This window comes from Zea mays, chromosome 8 (assembly GCF_902167145.1).
Source record: "Zea mays cultivar B73 chromosome 8, Zm-B73-REFERENCE-NAM-5.0, whole genome shotgun sequence".
Taxonomy (NCBI): domain Eukaryota; kingdom Viridiplantae; phylum Streptophyta; class Magnoliopsida; order Poales; family Poaceae; genus Zea; species Zea mays.
In genome coordinates this window covers 16,491,023-16,498,898 of record NC_050103.1, presented here as the reverse complement: position 1 = coordinate 16,498,898, position 7,876 = coordinate 16,491,023, and the positions used below count along the sequence as shown (strand labels likewise).

The 7,876-nt window shown below is 43.5% G+C and overlaps 1 long non-coding RNA gene across 1 annotated transcript; it reads left to right on the top strand.

The window, feature by feature from the left end:
• Window positions 1-2,730: 2,730 nt before the first annotated feature.
• Window positions 2,731-6,320, top strand: LOC103634845 (uncharacterized). Its single transcript, XR_002264214.2, has 3 exons — window positions 2,731-3,285; window positions 4,990-5,101; window positions 6,072-6,320. It is a non-coding gene; the product is annotated as an uncharacterized lncRNA (long non-coding RNA).
• Window positions 6,321-7,876: the final 1,556 nt, after the last annotated feature.

Below are 7,876 nucleotides of genomic sequence, written 5' to 3'. Positions count from 1 at the left end.
GAACTCACCAAAGGTGGGAGTTCATGAGAAGTGTAAGGCTGATCAACAAAATAAAGGTTGAAGCTGAGCATTGCTTTTATAAGTTGGTCAAAGTTTTATTAGCAGTTACTAGGTGTAAGTAAATACCAAACCATAATAATAAAGAACAAATTAATAATAAACCCATGCAAATGCAAATGACAAATTGAGTTTAGGTTCCATAATTTAATCATCAGAGAGTCCTGAGCTGCTCATGACCGTGAGCTCGGCTAGTATACCAGTTTTACACTCTGCAGAGGTTGTACCCTTTACCCACAAGTCGTGTTTCCCATGTCGCTAGGGTTAGCTAGGCCCTTAGACACTACCGAGGTGAATGGCTAGGGATCCACTACGAGGCCTTTACAAAGTTCCACTAGCTTCCGAAAACCCGCTACAGTTTATGTGAAGAGCACTTGCAAGAATCCCTCGTCTGACCGCCATCGCAACAAAATCAACCCGAGAACCTCCTTGCATGCAACTCCCCTACTGCCCTTGCCCCTTTCGGGTAAGGTAGTCTTCCACTAGCTTTCCTAATTAGTTAGCAAAGGGGTCCCATTCCTCCCTTGTGGTGGCACGTGTTTCTCAAGTTAAGCTTCATGTTCCAATTAACAATAATATAATGATCTTGACATGAACATAAATAAAATAACAAAATAACTGGAACATGGATATAATGAAATATCAATCCCAAAACCGTATAGAGCAATAGCAAAAACTACCCAAGTGATTCAGGGGTAAACAAGGTAATGAGATAAACAATCTAGGGTGACCTATCGAGTCCCATCAAAATTAAACCTATGCATGGTAAATGATTATAAAGAACATTATTGGGTAACAAAAGTGAATCAAGGGCACCACTTGCCTGGCACTTGAGATTCCATTTACCAGGGTGATTCTTCAAATCCTCGTGACCGCACTGCTAGTCGTAGAAATACAAACAAACATGGTATGGACAAAATTAACATCACACCAAACATAAGTACAAACTGAATAATAATGATCTACGCGAAGCTACGAGATCGTGGGATCGAGAACTACTAAGATCGGAGTTATAATTAAGGAGTTATGATTTTATGGAAGATTTATGTGATTAAAATGTTAAACTATATTATAAATTGATTACTATAAATCATATGAAAGATTATTCTATAAATAATTATCTCAACTTTAATCTAAGTTATAAATTGATCATAGATCATATTTTAGTAGATTATAATGCTAAGCAAATTAACAAGTCTAACCAACATGAATTAAATAAAGATCTAATTAAAAAAGAATGAGACATGGTATTATAAATATTGTTACTGCGTAGTAAATACTTGTACGAGACTAACACAACTTAAAGGGATCAAATCGGAGTTATAGATTTTAAGTTATGAATTTCTAACAATTTTATGTGTTTTGTACAAGATTAAATAGGATATAAATTTTAATGTGGCATTCATGCCAAAACAGAGGTACTATGTGATAAAAAATAATATTATAGAATTATAGAAATTGGAATGGATCAATTTGGACCACTTCTGAATTTTCTATGAATAAAATGAGTTTCTGGAATTATTTATATACTAGAAACCATTTTCTACAATTATTTATTTATTTTCACTACTCCCTGGATCTCGCGCACAAAAATAGATAACAGCAGGGGCCTCTACATATATTTTCCTAAGACACAGAGTCAAGCCGGATGGACGGTGGGTTGATTTCTACTAATCTGAGGGACTCTTTAGCAAATCGGCCACCGAAGGGGTACGGGCGCGTCTGAACCGCACGATCCAATTTGGACGTGCGAGATTAGATCTAGGTTTAACGAAACGGTACGAAGCCTCAGCCATCCGATCTTAGATCTACGGACATGATTTTATTTAAGCGAGATCCCATCGCGGCCCATGGATCTAGATCCTACATTCAAGATTTTATGCAGACGGAATTCAATCGCAACCCCCAATCGTGCATCCTACGATCCGGATTCCTCAGGATTGCGCTCTAATCTCGGCCGTCACTAGGATCCAACAACACATATCACATTTTTTTTCCTAGATCTAATCGTAACTTTTCAACTAGTTGATCGACGGTCAGGATCCAACCGGCCGCACATGCTACGCATCTAACGGCAACTGAGCGTCTTCTTCCTCTAGCCCTGATACCCGGACGCCGGCACACAGCACTGTGGTAGCGCGCGGCCTACGAAGGTGCCACGCTGTAACACCCTGAATTTTGGGTATAAAAAAATTTCTTTGCTCTATACTCAAAATTCAGGTGTTGCCTTTCCTTTTCTTTTTTTTTTTATTAAACGGGGAGTTCACATGAAATTTACAAGTGCTATTTTAAATAAATATGTGTATTGCATTTCATGCCGAAGCACATTTTCTCTCTGTTTGCTAAAATGATCTTGGCGATATTCACGCTCTGAAGAAGGAAAAACTATAGAATTAAATTATCTGGGTATGATCTCATATAAATAAATATATTCATATAAACATATATTTATATTCATATATAAATCTAAACAAAAAAGAAGAAAACAAAATTCTTTTTCTCCTCACCCCGCTCACGGTAAATGGCCTGGCCGCAGCCATCATCGCGCGTGGCGGCATGCGCAGATGCATGCGCACCCAGTGCCTCTCGCTCGCACGAACTGCAACGGCTGCCTAGCCGCGCATGCCACTCAGTCGTGCATGCCGCACAACCAAGCCGCCCCACTCGCATGCGTGGGTGTTCCTAGGTGTGCAGATTTGTTAAATGCTCCATCCTCCTCTCCCTACCTCGCCATCATGTAACAACCGCGCCGAGCTTGTCCTGTGGTCGACGATCACCGCGAGCAGGTGAGTCTCTCCTTCTCCCTCCCAGTCCCTCGGCGTGCCCAACCCTTCCCTTACCGAGCAGCCCCTGCAGATCCTCGCGTTGCCGTGCTCTGAGCAGCCATGGCCGGTGCTGCCCCCGTCGTACAGCCACGCCGGAGCTCCAACGCGTCCCCAGGGGCGGCAGCTCGCCGCCCTGCCCCCTGCGCTTGCGAGCCCCGCGACTCAACTGGCCAGGGCACGGCCCCTGGGACACGGCAATAGGCCACAGCTGAGCCCCATTGCGGCCTCGCCCAGAGCCTCTGGTTGTGGCGTCCAGTGGGCACACACCCCTGTGGTGCCCCAGTGCGGCGGCGCGACCAGCCAGCCCCGTTGTCGTCATGCTCGTGTCCTCGTCGTCGCTCGTGCGGTGCGTCGTGCACTCAATATGTCGTCGTACCTCGCCTCGTCTCGCCGTCGTCGCGAGGTAAGCCTCGCCTATCCCTTGCGCGCAATTCACATGAGGTTCGCGTGATGACACGCAAATCGCTAATTACACGCTTTAAACAAAGTCACTTTGTCATGTCGTTTAGGCTAATTAATTAGTTAAAGGTCTGGTTGTCGGTTGTTAAAAAAACATGAGGTTCAATCGAATCTAGTTTATAATTTTAATTATGCGATTGTAAATACGTGGCAATGTGATTTTAACCACTTAGATGTTGTATTTAATATCTATTTAGTGTTTGGTATAAAAACAACATTTAGTTAGTGAGTCTCGCGTGCTGTTCACGTATCATCATTCGCGCGAGTCGCGATTCACGCACTTTAATAAAATTGTTTATGAGCCACAAATTGTTAGCTATTCAATATATAATGCGTCATAAACCTGTCTGTATTTGTTTCAGTCGCGTCAACTCTGTAGCAACACCGATTTCATATTAGCAACGTATTTTATCACGTCACATGTTTTAATTATTTAATTAGTGGTTTATTCGATACTTATGACCTTCTAATTAAAACTAGTTTATAGTTCATCTCGCGCTTTTATAAATAAATGTTAAATTAATACAAACTTAAACGTTTTTTATTTACTACTTGTTTATTATAAACTCGTTGTGGTTTAGCGAGTATTGCGTATCGCGTGCCCCGTTCCGCGCACCTTGTTTACTGAGTTATGCGCCGTGTCGCACGACAATAAATTGTTTCGCCTAGAATCGCTCACGTTAATTAATTTACGTAATTAAACGATGGCTAACCGAGTAGTAAATCAATCAGAACTAAGTGTTAATTCTATCGATGCATGCGATAAATACCTCTAATTGTCGTTATGCCAACTTAAGTGTTGCATTTAATATGTGTAGAATAAATACGACACAGTTTAGTAGTATTTCGCGTGTCGCGCACCGTCGTGCGCGTTGTTTCGCGTGCCGCAGTGTTGTTTCGTGTGTCGTGCGGCGTCTACGTGTGATAATAAATTATTTTCGCTTATAAACACTCAAGTTAATAAGGTTAATTCGTCAGGTCATATATTTTAGATAATTAACCTAAGTTTTGCTCGACTAATATTTATTAGATTAATATCTCAGTTAGATTAAATGTGTAATGTTCAATTTGCGCTTTTATAATAAATATTAACATGGTAAATATTAACTTAACTACTTTCTATTTATTTAATATTTGTTTAGTATAAACGTGTCATCTATTTAGTTTTCCTCACCTGTCGCGCGTGCTATTCCGCACGTGATGGCGTGCTCGTTCGCGCTCGTCGCGCGCGCTGTTTCGTGTGTCGTCAGCGTGCGATGTCGCGCGTGTCCGCGCGTCGTTCGCATGCTGTCGTGCTGTTTCGTGCATCGTCAATTCGCATCGCTTAGAATCTCTTGTGTTAATTAAATTACTTATTTATTTGACAGCTGTTAGCGTAACAGATTTAATCAGAACTAGATAGCAGTTATAATTTATATTTGATAATATCGAATTAAACGTTTTACTTAATATTTATTTAGCGTAAACGCGATATCTTCCAGATCGACACTTCGAGTTCGACACTTCTTTTTCCTTGCGTGACTGTAGTAACGCGCTTTATTTTGTTTTGCATGTTTTATTATGTTTGTATTTGTATGGTGTAATGTTCTTATGCATATATGTGTTTGCTTGCTGGTGTCTGTTTGTCTTCGCTCCGCGTTGCGATTAGAATGCGATCCATCTCCAAGCTTCGAGGGATCGAAGATCAAGTGTTGGCGACCATGTGATCAAGCTCTCTGAGTTCTATGAGGCTGAAGATCCTGAGCATCTGTTTGGTGAAGGCAAGTGTCCTCTGACCCATTATGTCCTATTTACTTTATAATTCATTGTCCCGCATACTATGAACAACCTAAGGATTGACTAGCTTTCTATTTACCTGGTCCTTGATTACCTTTTGGGCTACTATGGTTAGATTCATGCTATTGTTTTACTCTAATCAATGAACATGATGTGAACACTTATGATACGATGTTGTCATTATGATTATGATGTTGGACTGGTGATACTTTAGGGGGCTCGAGCAGTTTCTCGAGTGCCTCTCCGTAAGGACCTATTCGTTGAGAGACCACCCGGGATAACAGTGCAACCATGAGGGTGAAATGGGAGACCCTTAGCTAATTAATTAGAGAAACTAGAGGTGTAGTTGTTTCGCCGTCGTGCCGTCAATGGGGTCCAGGCACAGTGCTTGCTTTGCCGAGGCTGGGTGCCGAGGTTCTTTCGTTTTGCTTTTGTTAGTCACCCCCTTCGGAGAGAGGTACTGTGTTTATCAAACTGGAGAAACCTAACGGGCGGCTAGTACCTCTAGGGAATCTTTGTAAAAGCTACGTAGTGATACCCGCCGGACCACCTAGGAAGTGATCAATGGGGAGTCATGATCCCCGGGCAAAACGGGAATCACGGCTCATGGGTAAAGTGTGCAACCTCTGCAGAGGATTAGAAACTGATATATCAGCCGTGCTCAGGGTTATGAGCGGCCTTGGGATCCTCCTTGATTAGAGATACATATGATCTGAGATACAATGATTATGTTTATGGTTTTGGGTTCGACTATGATGATGATGTTCCTCGATGAAGAAATGGTTCACGGATTGGTTATTACTAAAACTTGGCTTCCACTGATAATAAATACCTGACCAACTAAAAGCAACTGCTTGAGCTTAACCCCACATAAAGCTAGTCCACTTCAGCCAAACGGGGCATTTGCTGAGTACGTTGATGTGTACTCATCCTTGCTTTACCACAAAACACCAGGTTGTCCACATCGCAACCACTGCTCAGGAGAAGATGAAGCCGTGGAAGGAGACTTCCAGGAGTTCCAAGACTACGATGAGTTCTAGGTGTGGGTTGGCGGCAACCCCCAGTCAGCTGCCTGTGAAGGCCCTATCTTTACTGCGTTTCGCTTAGCACTTTGATTTACCCGTTGAGTTGATGACTATGTGGATGTCTCTGACATCGTGATGTAATAAGTTAATACTCTTTTATGTTATTATTCGAGCACTATGCGATGATGTTCATTTATGTAATCGCTGTGTACGTGAGTTCTGATCCTGGCACGTACATAGTTCGCATTCGGTTTGCCTTCCAAAACCGGGTGTGACACACGCTGGTGAGGAGCGCCTGCAGCGCCACGGCGCCAGATCTCGCACGGAACTAGCGCCTAACGACATCTCGAATGTAACCTACGAATAGGGAGGATACTCACCACGCGCTCCAACGAGAAGTCACCGTCCATCAGAGAAGCATGCCGTGACCCAGCATCGGCCCATCGCGAGATCGAGGTTGGCGGCCCTCTCCCATGCACAGGTCTTTGGTTCTCGGCGAGGGTCTTCCTTCCGCCCAGCAGCGGTGGCCGAAGAACCCGACGAAGATGGCACCCGCGACCAGGCCCCCAATCGCACGACGCGGCACACACAACGAACGACAAAGCGGGTATGCGCACAATGGCTTCCTCCCCGGGGCTACTGCGACCGGTGCAAGTGGCCACCACAGCGGCACCAAATCCGATCCCGGGGATCACCCGCCACCACGCGCCGGTCAAGGATAGCAGCGGCGACCGACTACCACCTTTCTCTCACACACACCTCACTACGCGGCAGCCAGGCTTGAAATATGGCACTCGACGATGCTCTTCTCTCTCTTCGGTCGGCGACGCTAAAAAAGGAATGCGATTCAGCGCGCACCCTCGGTCGAGAGCTGGGAGATGCGGCACCTAGGGTTTATATCCCAAGCGCCGAGGATCTAGCGGGCGCGCAGTGGAGAAGACCCGCACGGTGGCTTCGCCGTTGGAGTAGCGCAGGAAGCGGACTCCACCGTTTTCCCCGGGAGTTCAGTTTCCTTTATTTCAGGAGGGAGACGACCATCCGCCTGGGCCCGCCTGCCAGTGGGGAAACACAAATGTGCGTGGGTAGTCAATCTGAGCCGACGTCACGCGCACAGGGAGAGCACCCGGCCTGTGGGTCCCACAAGACGGTGGAATAGGCGCGGGTGAAGGGAGGAATGGGTCGGCCGGTTAGAAGCGGCCAAATTAGGGTTTTCTTTCTTTTTTATTCTCTTTTCTCTCTTATTTTTGAGTCTCGATTTGAATTAAAAATTTATGGTGAACTTGTACTCAATTTCTGAGTATGTGATTTGAATAAATTATTGTGGAATAAATTTATCTACTTATAAATTTTATTAATTTTTTTGTATTGTATAGCATTTTCTCTTTTCCTTCTCTACTTCAAACCCTAATTCTCAATTTAGGATTCAAATTTCCCCTCATTATTATATTTCTTTTATTATTATTATTTTTATATTGTCATAAATAATGCACTCCAAAAATAAAGTCCCAGCATGATGCATATTTTAGTGGCATGTATCTTATTAATTATGTTTTTTAAGCAAGGTGTTCACATGTGATGATACATAAAGGTAAAACTCACATATAGATAAAGAGAATTTGTTTCTCCATTTATATTATCTCTAACAAATTACAAATTGGGTATTACAAATCCTACCCCCCTTAACAAGAATCTCATCCTCGAGATTTAGGAGGAACGAGGGAAAAGATGGGGAAA